Source organism: Sus scrofa, chromosome 14 (assembly GCF_054392235.1).
Source record: "Sus scrofa isolate SSC_HxYL_T2T_F1_AM1 chromosome 14, Sscrofa_HxYL_maternal_Yorkshire_Landrace_v2.0, whole genome shotgun sequence".
NCBI lineage: Eukaryota > Metazoa > Chordata > Mammalia > Artiodactyla > Suidae > Sus > Sus scrofa.
The window spans coordinates 58,598,868-58,611,513 of record NC_139396.1 but is presented as its reverse complement, the minus strand read 5'-3'; the positions used below and the strand labels follow the sequence as shown (position 1 = coordinate 58,611,513).

Below are 12,646 nucleotides of genomic sequence, written 5' to 3'. Positions count from 1 at the left end.
TGGACATCAAAAAGAGATGTTTTTGGAGCTCTTGTGTGGCTCAGCAGGTTAAAGATCTGGCGTTGTCACTGCTGTGGCTTGGGTTGCTGCTATGGCTCGGGTTTTATTAAGGTGTTTTATTTAAGTCCCAAGTATCTGTTTAATATGTACCAAGTATCTTCTGTGGCTTATCACAGTGCTAGCTGTGGGATTTGAAGATAAATAGATAATAATCACAGCCAGGCTTTGAGCTAAATGCTTTGCAGAAATACAAAATCTCATTTGATTTTTAACAAAAGTTGAGTGAAAGAAGTACTACTCTCATCCCCAGTTTATAGATGAAGAAATCAAGGCCTAGAGAAACTGGGACTTGCTTGAGGCCACGAGGCTGTGTTCTTAACTGCATTATCCTCTGATTTTTTCAGTCTAGTGGGGGAAATAAACTAACAAACGAATGCAATAGGATAAATTCACAAATCTTCCAAATTAGGGGTGTTATAAGGTGCTGGGCTGGGAGGGGGTGGAGGAGAAAGCATTTTACTTTGCCCAGGGAAACAGAGGAAGTTTTTTTGTTTTTGTTTGTTTTTTGTTTTTGCTTTTTGTTTTTTTAGAGGGAGCAACAACTCAGAGACTCCCTCAGTAATGTGACAGAGGAGGGAGATGTCCTTTCAGGTGAAGGTGGAGGTGAGGTGGGGAGAGAGAGTAGCAGGTGAAGAAACCAGCAAGAGATGGTACATGAGAGAAAACAGCAGATTGGCAGTACTGTGGAAACCCCTGGGCAAGAATGTTGGAGGAATAGACAAGGCAGATTGGGAAGGGATTTTTTTTCCCCCCATACCAAGTGGTTTGGGTGCATCTCTGCCAATGTCAACACTGTCAAGGGTGGTGGGGGTGGATACGGACTCAAAAATAAGGGGACATCCACCTGGGCCAGTCTCTTTTCCAGGCATTTTCATTCTAGCCCCAACCCACTGTTTAATAGCCGCATCTGCAGAAAGCAGAAGTCTCTGCAATTCATATAAGCCTGTCTCTCGCCCCAAGAACACATCATTTATTTCCTATAAGTGCCTGTCTCCCTCTTCCTCAAATATGCTCAGGGTTACAACTTTCTCTGCTTCCTGGGGGAGTTGCCCACTCCACACAGTAATTACTCACTCCATAAAGGCTGTCTCCAGACTCTCCTTCTCAGCCCTTTTCTCCTGACCCTTTGCAACTGCCCAGTGAAAGGGTGAGCACGCTGCCTCTCTCTGCGTCCAAAACAGCCACCATTTTGGATCTCATCTGGAAATAGATGACCCTGGGGGGGAAGTGTCCCTTTTCTGCTCCTTCCTCTCCTTAGCTTGAAGTCAGTGTAATTTATTTGGGGCCTTCTTACTTCTTTTCTACACATCCAACCGGGAAAATGGAGATTTATTTCCTTATAACTTAATTATAGCATGGATCGCATGCCCAAGTCTTGTGAGGTTGAGAGGGATCAGAGGTGCTGAATACAAGCTTCTAGGAATGCCTACAACTTCATTTAACCTCTTTGGGTATTACTCTTCTCAGTGAAATGAAGACATAATTTTTGCTCAGTTTATCTCTGTCCCATTCAGACAGGACAGATATGCAAAACCATCTGACACGCCATAAGGCAAGCTACATATATAAAGTATCAATAGTCATAACATGAGTTAGTCGCAAAATCCGTGATAATCATGGTAGTATGGATAATGATTCTATCTAAAGATTGTTAGATAAGATTGCAGGGGGTTGAATTGCATCTCCTCCGTTTGCTGGCTGTGTGGCCTTGGGCAAGTGGTTTAGCCTCTCTGTGCCTTAGTTTCCTCAACTGAAAAAAGACGATCATATCTTCCTCACGAGGTTGTCCTAAGACTACATTAATACAGAAGTGCTTAGAATAGCTCCTGGCACATCACAGGCATGGTATAGTTGAGTGTTATTGTTACTGTTATTCTTTATAACTTGCTTCTACATTTGTATGTGGAAACCTTGACTTCCACTTTTAATAGAACTGTTTCTCCAGTTTCAGAAGCTCACATTCTGTAATTTGTTATTCTGATGCACAATCAGAATGAGGAATATCAGGAACTCAGTAATGGACCCCTGAAGCCCCAGCAAAGACTTATTTACAACAAGCGAGTTGTGCCATCAGGGTCCTGATCATACCAGGCTCTTCCTAGATTCTTTGCTGCACATTTTCAAGGGCTGAAGACAGTGAAAATTGCAAGCATTGCATTTGAATGCAGTTCAATAATGTGCTCTGAGTAGGTAGCTGATAGATACTGTTTACACATTTATGGTGAGAAGCCCATTTGTGGTTTTTGGGAGTGTGTATTTTTATTCATTAGAACCTTGTTAGCAAGAGAGCTGATAAAATTCTCTGATGAGGTCCATACTTGGACTTGTGATGAACCCAAGCTAACATTTTGAGAACTCTGACTTTCGGGGGCCATGCTATGCTTAACAATCACCGAGCACTCACCCCAGGGATGGTGAAACTTTATAAAAAAAAGAAAAAGAGGCAAAATGTATGAAAGAGATTAAGGCCCGGTATGAAAACTATTTTTATAGGCAGTTTGGCCTCAGCTTTGAAGTTCAATAGGGAGTGATGTATTGCTATCAGCTTGGATTTCACACCTATTCAATTCTGTAGCCAGGTAATGATGAACAACCTCCTTCGGGTATAAAAGAATGGAACAAAATTAAGGCAAGCTGTGAAATGGTCTCCTTGCTGCAATTTCATCTCCAGGAGAGATTCAGCTTTGCCAGAGTGTGTTTAAACTTTTTATTCTTTCTTTAAATTAGAACGATGGTGTGACAATATTTATAAAAAATTGCAAAATGAAAAAAAAGAAAAAAGTTGCTCCTTTTCCTTACACCCAAAGACGAAAACATTTCCATTTCCACACGTTACTCCTTAGTTTTGGCCTGTAGGCAGACTTTAGATTGCAGTGTTGTGGAATTTACTTTTAAATGAGGTTTTTTTTTTTCATTCTTAATTAGGCATTTTATCATCTTTTCCACCTCACTTTCTCATGTGAAAGAAAAAAAACCAAACAAATGTAAAGTGCAACCATCATGTTCTTGCTTGGAAGGCGAGAGTTGCTGCATAATATGTTCGACAAGTGGTACCCAGCTCTTCAGATACAGCTTTGTTTTTTTGTCGTCCAAGGTTTTAAAACAGAGTGAGTGTCATGTTGTGTTTTCTGTCGCAGATGGTGTGAATTTAGACCCTTTGCTGTGTGGGAAACCATTGTGCCCAAGATTGGAAATGGAGTTATTCACTGGCCTTCACGTTCTTACAGCGAGGCACCATCCACCCTCCCAGATTCACCTCTCACATCTCAGACCCAGCCAGGTACCCTGCCTGCCCTGAAGTTGCCATGGGAACGAGGTCATTGCTCTCAGCACCTGACTCAGGAATCACTCGGGTCTTCCCTCCCCTCCCCTCCAATGAAGCTTGTTCTGGTCTCAGAACTTTTTGTATCTGCCATTCCCACTGCCTGAAACCCTCTTCTTAGCTCTTACACGGCCAGGTCCTCCCCACATCTGCTCCAATACCACCTCTTCTGAGGCCCTCCCTGGCCACCTGACCTGGTCACCATCTCTTCCCCCACTTACCCTTTTAGTTTCTTCATAGCACTTGCCACTCTCTGAAATTACCCTGCTTATTTATTTGTGCGTGTGTGTCTGTCTTCCCCTGCCCCCCACATTTATTTCCTTCTGTATATCCACACCTGACAGCATACCTGGTCCATGTAGGTTTTCAGTTAATAAAGGCTCAGATCCTGCCTGTTCCTGTTCCATTTCCATCTCCCTCTTTTTTTTTTTTTTTTTTTTTTTTTTGGCTGCCCCTGCAGCATGCAGAAGTTCTCAGGCCAAGGATAGAACCTTCACCATAGCAGTGACCCAAGTCACAGCAGTGACAACACTGGCTTCTTAATCCACTGAGCCAGGAACTCCTCAACCTTCTTCCTCTTAAAAAAATTAATAAGCTTTTTTTTTTTTTTTATAAGAGCAGTGTTAAGTTCACAGCAAAAGGGAAGAAAGTCCAGACCCCACGCCTGCCTCCCCCACCAACCACATCCTCCCCACCATCCACATCCCTTGCAGAATGGGGCATTTGTTACAGTCAGTGAACCTACACTGACACGTCACTATCACTCAGAGTCCAGAGTTTCTATTCAGGCTCACTCTCGCATTGTATGTTCTGTGGGTTTTGACTAATGCATCATGGCAGGTACCTATCATTGTAGTATCATTTCACTGCCCTAAAAGTCCTATGTGCTCTGCCAAGTCATCCTCCACCCCCTTTTAATGTACCTTAAACATTTACTCAGGCTGGAGCAACAACAGGACACTAAGCTGCCAGTCCTATACGAATTGTTTTTAGCATTTACCTGGCACCAACAAGTAGCGAGCAGGCTTTGTGCTAAAGGCATTGCAGGCACTGTCTTATTTTATTGTCGTAACTACCCTATGTTATGGATCAGGAAAATTTCCCCCGTTTGACAACTTTCCTATTTTTTAATACACCTGCTCCCACATTCACATTCCTGGCTGGCCAGAATGTGTTTGCTGTCTTCTCCGAGCTGCTCCTTTTGGCTTTGACTTTGCTTTTTTGCTTTCAGTTTCTTCAGGACCCTACTGGCTCTGCAGATCTAGCTGGGTAGATTTGCTGGACCAGTTCTTGATGCTACCTTCAAGGAATGAGGGGTCTTTTTAGAGATTCAATATAATTCAAGGATCATTTATTGAAATCTCCTCTGTGAGAGGTGTTGGTGGTCCTGGTCTCTTCTGAAACGTGTATAGCATTTTCCTTTGCCTCTCCCACCCACCCTCCTTCTGAGGTCTGCCCAGCCTGGGAGCTGCTGATCTTCAAGGTTCTCTAGAAACAGGGGGTGAGGGAGATGGGAGGCGGCTCTGTGACCTCCCAGCGGAGGGCTGCGCAGCTGCACAGCAAGGCAGGAGACAACAGGAGCCTGTTTTTCAGGGCCTGTGCCTGAGTGGAAAGTTCATTGTTCAGAGCGAGCAAGACAAGGGTGCCCCGCCCACCCTGCATCTCACTGACCGCTGGATGGAAAACACCTGGAACCAACCCTGGGACATGAGTGTTTGTCTGTTCTAGAAAAAGGCTTCCAACTCACTCCTATTTTTGATTGCTTAGAACAAGCTGGAGCTCCCTTTGGTCCTCATACTAGGGTATGTGTGTGTGTGTGTGTGTTGGTGCAAAATGAAAAAAGCCCTTCTTCCTCAGGAACTGTATCCTCCTTACAGCTGCTATTTATTTATTTATTTTCTTTTTAGGGCTGCACCCGTGGCATGTGGAGGTTCCCAGGCTAGGGGTCCAACTGGGGCTAGAGCTGCCGGCCTATGCCACAGCCACAGCAATGCCAGATCTGAAATATGCCTGCAACCTACACCACAGCTCATGGCAACGCCAGATCCTTAACCCACTGAACAAGTCCAGGGAGCAACTCATATCCTTATGGATCCTAGTTGGATTTGTTTCCACTATGCCACAACAGGAACTCCCCACATTTATTTTTATAACATGAAACATTTCAAACCTATAGACAATAATATGATTTAATGACTACTTCAGTATATGTTTTAAGCTTTTACAGGGCTTGTTCAGGATGTTTCTCTCTGGATCATAGCTCTGTGTGCACCAAATACCTAAATGAAAGCAGGGAATGAGCCTTCATTTAAAAAAATACATGAAAGAAGCTTGTCCATATTGAACTTAGAAAAAGTGGTATCAGAGCAAGAAGGTGTCAAAGCTGGATGGAGGAGTGAATAGATGAGTGAGTGAATGAATGACTGGTGTCTTCTAGCTTGTCCAGAAGAATGACAAACCAATTGGCAAGGGCATTCTGGTCCCTGTAGACTATTTCTTCCCAAAGTGGATGGAGTTGACAGAGTCATGAATATTACTCAGACTGTATCCTCTTGCTTTTATGCACCTAGCCCATTCCTGGTTAACATCTTTTAAGGGAAGGGGATGGGTGGATTTGTTAGCATAAGCATGCTCGTCCTCTTAGACACTTTACTTCTTAAACCAATGAGGACACTGACATGGAGACACATTCTTCTCTCATTACGGAATTTGGACTTTGTCTGCATGACTCTCCTTCCGTTTATTAATTCACTCAAGAAATATTGGTGGAGCACCTCCTGTGTGTCAGAAGCTGTATTATATCCTAAGTTTGCTAAGTGAGACACACATGGCTCTGAGCTAGCAGTTTCACCTGACTATCTTTGGATGCATGGTTTGCTGGACAGTTATAATATCCTCAAAGGATGCCCTCCTTGCTTTTAAATGGCACACAGAATGGCATGACCAGGAAGCTCTTGTCTCATTTACTAGCTTGGTGTTCTTTAACTGCAACAGAGGAAAGGTGGTAGGCACCTGTAGAGAAAGGGACCATCATCACTGACTCACACCAGAGCAGAAACAAAATTGGAAACAAGGAGTTCCCATCGTGGCTCAGCAGTTAACGATCCCAACTAGTATCCATGAGGATGTAGGTTTGATCCCTGGCCATGCTCAGTGGGTTAAGGATCCAGCATTGCCGTGAACTGTGGTGTAAGTCACAGGTGAGGCTCTGATCCCGCGCTGCTGTGGCTATGGTGTAGGCTGTCAGCTGTAGCTCTGATTGGACCCCTAGCCTGGGAATCTCCATATGCCTTGGGTGGGGCCCCTAAAAAGACGAAAAAAAAAAAAAAAAAAAGGTGGAAGCAAAACCGGTTGCCAAGTCAGCTGATGATGTCATCTCTCCTCCAGCCTTACTTGATAGTTTTACTCATGCATCTGAATGCTCTGGTCATTTTCATCAAAGTGGCGGTTTTTCTGGAATAACTAACATTTTATCTTCATGCTCCCATGAACATCCACTCAGTCTAGCTATTTCACTAGGTAACTCAAAGGTTATTGGAAAGATGCCCTTTGCTGGATAAGTAAAGCCCTTCAACTAATCAAGGTCCCGTGGGGATTTCTCCAAGAAATCAGGAAAGACCAGCTTAATAATGATGTTACAGAGTGTAGCAGGTCTCCAGGAACACTGGCTCCAGAGCTTAGCTCTGCAAAGCGGTCTGGCCTGCCTAAGTCTTGGTTTCTTCATATGGAAAATCAAAATTTGAAAAACCTCTATTTCACACAATATGTAAAAGAGAATGTATCTGTAAACTGCAAAGACTGGTAGTAATGGAAAAAAAAAATATTTTTGGAGAATCACCAGATGGTAGCAGGGACTTTGTCTTGGTCCTGGTTTGAGTCCTTAGCACTTTGCATAGTGCCTGGAACATGACAGGATAGTGATCAATGCTTGCTTAACCAATGAATGAATGAAGAACGAATGAGTGAAGATGGATGGGTGAATGGATGAGTAAATGAGAGGATAAATGGATGAGTGAATAAATGGATGGAAGGAAAGAATGATGGACTGGTGGATGAATGAATGGATGGATAGATGAATGAATGGATGATGAACAAATGAATGATTAAAAGTGGTAACCAGGGCCCCTCCAGCAAATGAATCTTTTCTTTCTAGTTCCTTGTGATCAGAGGAAGGCAATCATCCCAAATCTGGCTTCTGCCTTACAACTGTCTTGTGGCTTTGAGGCAGCTAACTAAACCTCTTAGTTGCCTTGTTCATAAAAAGAATGATAATGATACCTTCTCTGGGGGCTGAGGGTGTGGTGGATGTTGAGAAAATTAATTGGGTGGTAGTAAACGGCTTTGAGATCTCCAGATGAAAGGTGCCATGGAGGGGAGCTGTTATTATCCACATTACCTTGGGTTTCCTCTCACTGCTTCTGCCTCCCTCAAGAATGGCTTCTCTCAGCCTCCCGGGCACTCATGGTGCCCCAGAAGCAAGTTTTACTTGGAGAGGGAGCCTGCCTTTCATTGGACTGACTCTTCCCTGGGGTCATTTGGCAGAAGGCTCCCAGGTAAGAGGGGTATAATCCTTGGAACTTGGCTGCCCTGCCTTGTTTCCTTCCAGAAGGACTGATTTTCCCAAATGCCCACCAGGCCCTGCTGTGCACAGCAGCCTGAAAACAAACTCCCTTTTTCCTCTTCCTGGAATGATAAAAGAGAGGAATCCCTCCAGATCCTACTTGCAAGGGTCCCACCTGTTGGCAAGACCTAGGCTTAGAGCTAGAGACCAGGTGTTCAACATCTGGTGTCCAGAGGACCTAGGATTCATTCACATCCATGCCTTCTGCAGGCCTCTTTTCTGTATGTGGTACCCCAGGTTGAAGGCATGGGATACATATATCTTTCAATTTGTGCTTTTCTGATAGAGAAAAAAGGTCCCAGGTTTGGGAGTTGGGAAGATGTTTTATTATTCATGCATTTATTTATTTATTTGGCCACACCTGCAGCATATGGAGGGATCCCTGGGCCAGGGATCAAACCCATGCCACTGCAGCAATCTGAGCCATAGCAGTGACAACCCTGAATCCTTAACCTGCTGAACTCCCACCAGGGAACTCCCTCTGTATTGTTCTCGTAGAAGACAGGGGGATCTTTTTTTTTAATTTTATTTTTATTGAAGTACAGTTGATTTATAATGTTGTATTAGCTTAGGGGCACAGCAAAATGACTTAGTTATACATATATATGTATATCTATTCTTTTTCAGATTTTTCTCCCCTATAGGTTATTTAAAATGTCGAGTATGGTTCCCTGTGCTATACAGCAGGTCCTTGTTGTTTTTTTTATATACAGTAGTATATATCTGCTAATCCCAAAATCCTCATTTAACCCCCCAACCTTTCCCCTTAGGTGACCCTAAGTTTGTTTTCTAGATCTGTGGGTCTATTTCTATTTAGCATATAAGTTCATTTGTATCATTTTTAAAAGATCCCACATATAAGCAATAGCCCGTTATATTTGTCTTTTTTCTGTCTGACTTCACTTGGTATGATCATCTCTAGGTCCATCCATGTTGCCATAAATGGCATTATTTCATCCTTTTTATGGTTAAGTAAGATTCCATTGTATGTATGTACCACATCTTCCTTATCCATTCATTTGTTAATGGACATTTAGGTTGTTTCCCTATCTTGGCTATTGTGAGGAGCACTGCAATGGACATTGGGGTACATGTATTTTTTTGAATTAGAATTTTTCCTGGATATATGCCCAGAAGCTGTATTGCAGGATCATATGGTAACTCCATCTTTAGTTTTTTAAAGAACCTCCATATTGTTCAACAGCGAGATCTTCTAGTATAAATCGAATCACACCACTCTCCCACTTAAAGCCCTCCAGTGCCTTTCCATTGGCAGCAGATGCCTCTGGTCCCTCCTGTGGCACCTCCTCTGTTTATCTCTGGTTTTCCTCTTTCTGCTCTTCCAGCCCTCCCTCTTTGTCTATTCTTTCTCATCTCCTCACACTCTTTCTGTGCCCGTGGTTCTGCCTGTCTCCTTATCTCCCTCTCGGTATACCTCTCTCATATTTCTCATGGAGGTTTCTTCTCTGGACCGACAGGACAGAGATACCTGTATCTGTCACCTCTAACTCTTGGTGTGGGGTAGAAGGACAATGGAAGAAGAGGCTCAATTAATGCATCCTTCAGCGTTGACATGGTCATGCTTTGGGGAAGCCATTGCAGCTACCAAGAGCCATGCTTGTCCATGTGGCTCTGATTGGAGAGTGACCTGGAATTACCCTCACTTTCCTGTTTCCATATCTATTCTCCTTGCCAGGAACTTGGCATCTCAAAGGGTGTCTTCTCTCTTGGGAGAATTTAATAACTAGTTTTTCCTCTAATAACTAGTTTTTCCTCTATCACTGTAGTGCCTAATTCCCTGAGAATGAAAAGTGGTCATGGTATTTCCTTGACTGTAAATTTCTTATGGGCAGAGACCATATTTCATACATTTTTACATTTCAACAGGGCCAGTGCAATGGCTAAGATAGAGTTAGACTTCAATCAATGTTTGTTGAATTTGATGGGAGGGAAAAATGATGTCCTCCTGACTGGGGTCTTTGAGACTAAGTTCCCTGTGCTTCGGAGTTCCCATCATGGCACAGTGGTTAACGAATCCGACTGGGAACCATGAGGTTGTAGGTTTGATCCTTGGCCTTGCTCAGTGGGTTAAGGATTCGGCGCTGCTGTGAGCTGTGGTGTAGGTTGCAGACACAGCTCAGATCCCACGTTGCTGTGGCTCTGGCGTAGGCCGGTGGCTCCAGCTCCGATTCGACCCCTAGCCTGGGAACCTTCACATGCCGCAGGAGCAGCCCTAGAAAAAGCAAAAAGACAAAAAAAAAAAAAAAAAAAAAAAAGTTCATTGTGGTTCTCATCCATATGATCTGTTTCCATCTCTATTCTCAGATTAATAATGGATCAGATTATTCCATAGCCGTAAAGAAGCTTGAATCCACATTTACTTGAGCGGGAAAATTTCACCCAGATCAGTTGGGGATTTTCCTGCTTAAGATGTATAGAGATAGACTTTGGACCAATTTATTCTGTTGTCCTTTCAAATGTGATATATTTGGCCCTGAGTAGGTTCTAAATGTCCATTTCTCCCACCTCTGCTTAACTTTAAACCTGTCATTTCTTGTTTGGATGAAGAAAGTGACTTCTTAGAATCTTTCCCTTAAAATTATTTCAGCATTGAAGACAGCAGCTAAGATTTTCTCTCTTATTTCTTCAGACTAACAACCTCTTAACATAGCAAGGAGACCCGGTTTCCAGTGCTGGCTCTGTGGCTAATTCTTCCTTGAGAAAATCCCTCCCTTCTCTAAGTTAGTTTCCTCATGTTAAGTTAAAGCCTGGGTTAGATTAGGGATCCACAGGCTGTGGCCCACAGCTGGTTTGTATAAATAAAGTTTTATTGGCACACAGCCATGCTCATTTCTCTATGCATTGTGTATGGCTGCTTGTGTATTGCAAGGGCAGAACTGAGAATTGCAACAGAGAGAGAACAGTTCAAAAAACCTAAAACATTTACTATCTGGTCTATTACAGACAAAGTTGGCCAACTCCTGGAATAGATGGTTTCTTAAGGCCCTTTTAGTTTGAACCTTCACACCATGATGTTTATCTAGTGCTATGGAACATTTCTTATAGACAGCCATTGCCCTGTTGTGTGTGGTAAGCGCAACTGGGCTTTCTGGTCATGACAGAGAAGGTCCCTGCCTGGCATCAAGCATTGAAATCCATCCAGAACAAGTTCTTGTCTTTTTGTTTCTCTTCCAAAGCTTCCCATTGCATCTAGGAGAGAGGCCCAGTTTGGTGCTGGAATATTGAAATATGCTCATTTCTGGCTGATTCCTTGAGCCACACCACCATCTCCAGCTAGAACATAATCATACTGTTTTGCCCTGCTGGACAGGTTCACAAGCCCTTATGTGAAATTCCAAAATCCAAAATTCTCTGAAAATAGATTAAAAAAATAAGTCATGTGATAGCCACACTTAACCCAAGCAGACATGAGAGGAATGATAGCCTTTTAAAAATCTGATTTAATGTGAAGGTCGCTAGGTTGTGCTGCAGACGTGTGTATAAACATGTTTGTATAAACGTGTTTAATCCTGGGTGCAGCCCTGTATACACCATGTTCTGTTTCCAAAGTCTGGAAATTTCTGATTCTGAAACACATCTGGCCCCGGGGTTTTGGATTAGGGATTGTGGACCCGTATTTCTTTTTATGATCACCTCTTATTTCTGGCAAGCATTAAAATGTGTATAAAGGGAGTTAATTTAAACAAACAAACAAATGCCAAGTAAATAATAAGAGGAATGCTCAGATCTGGCTTAAATTGTAGAGTGGTAGAGAAATGACTCAAGTTTAGGACAAGCTGTCCTAAGGGGTATTTTCCATCCCTTTAATGATCCGTCAACTCTTCCTCTCATTGTCTTCCTTACTCTGGTCTGTGAACACCCAGCCGCCCTCTTACTGCCTCCAAACTCAGACCATCTCTGCGTGATGGTGGTTAAGGAACAGTTTTGTCCTACCCGTAAAACGAAATGGGGCACCAGGAACTCATTTGACATTCCCGACACTTCGAGAGACCACTCTGAGGTCACCGAGGACCCTTGCGAGGAAGGAGTTTGCCTGGAGATGTGGGGTGGGGGTGGAATCCTGCATCTCTGAGTTTGGGGTCCTGAGGATGGTCTTGGGATGAAAGCCGTGGTTTCGAGGCCAGACTCACCAGAGTGCCGTGTTCTGAAAGGGGCTGGTTCAAGCCTTTCAAAGGGCAATCTCCCTGGCCTTAAGTAGTTCTTAAAACACCAAACAACATTAGCTCCCACAAATGAGGGACGTTTAAAGCCTAAACCCGATTACAGCCAAGAGTGGCAAGGCGGCCAAGGTGCTATAAAGAAATGATGTTATTATGTCCAAGGGATGCCATTAAAACTCTGTTTACAAACCAAATGTGCCAGGGAATGGGTCAGGGAAAGAATTATTAGCAACAAAGCTATTTGATCTCTTTTATGATCCAGTGAGTCATATTGCTCCATGCTCTAGAAGGTGAATAATGAAAACCTCAAGCCTGTTGATTTATAAACAGGCCCAGAATTCCCTGTTCTTTAACCTCGGATGCCCTCTTAAGTGTGACTTACCCTAAATCAAATGTGACATCAGATGCCACTGGGCCTCTGCCTCCTCCCGAGAGGTAATTGAAGAGGTGATTGGCGTAGAG

The 12,646-nt window shown here is 43.3% G+C and overlaps 1 long non-coding RNA gene across 8 annotated transcripts in view; it reads left to right on the top strand.

The window, feature by feature from the left end:
* LOC110256790 (uncharacterized) overlaps positions 1–12,646 on the top strand; it is a 396,755-nt gene that overhangs the window by 82,516 nt on the left and 301,593 nt on the right. Inside the window, exons 3-4 of one of the 8 annotated variants that reach the window (XR_014826192.1) lie at positions 3,198–5,299; positions 6,654–7,145. The exons of 6 other annotated variants lie outside the window; for them this stretch is intronic. This is a non-coding gene — a long non-coding RNA (uncharacterized LOC110256790). Of the gene's footprint in view, positions 1–3,197; positions 5,300–6,653; positions 7,146–12,646 lie in introns of those variants that run through there. One more of the 8 variants, XR_014826193.1, reaches the window with a different exon arrangement.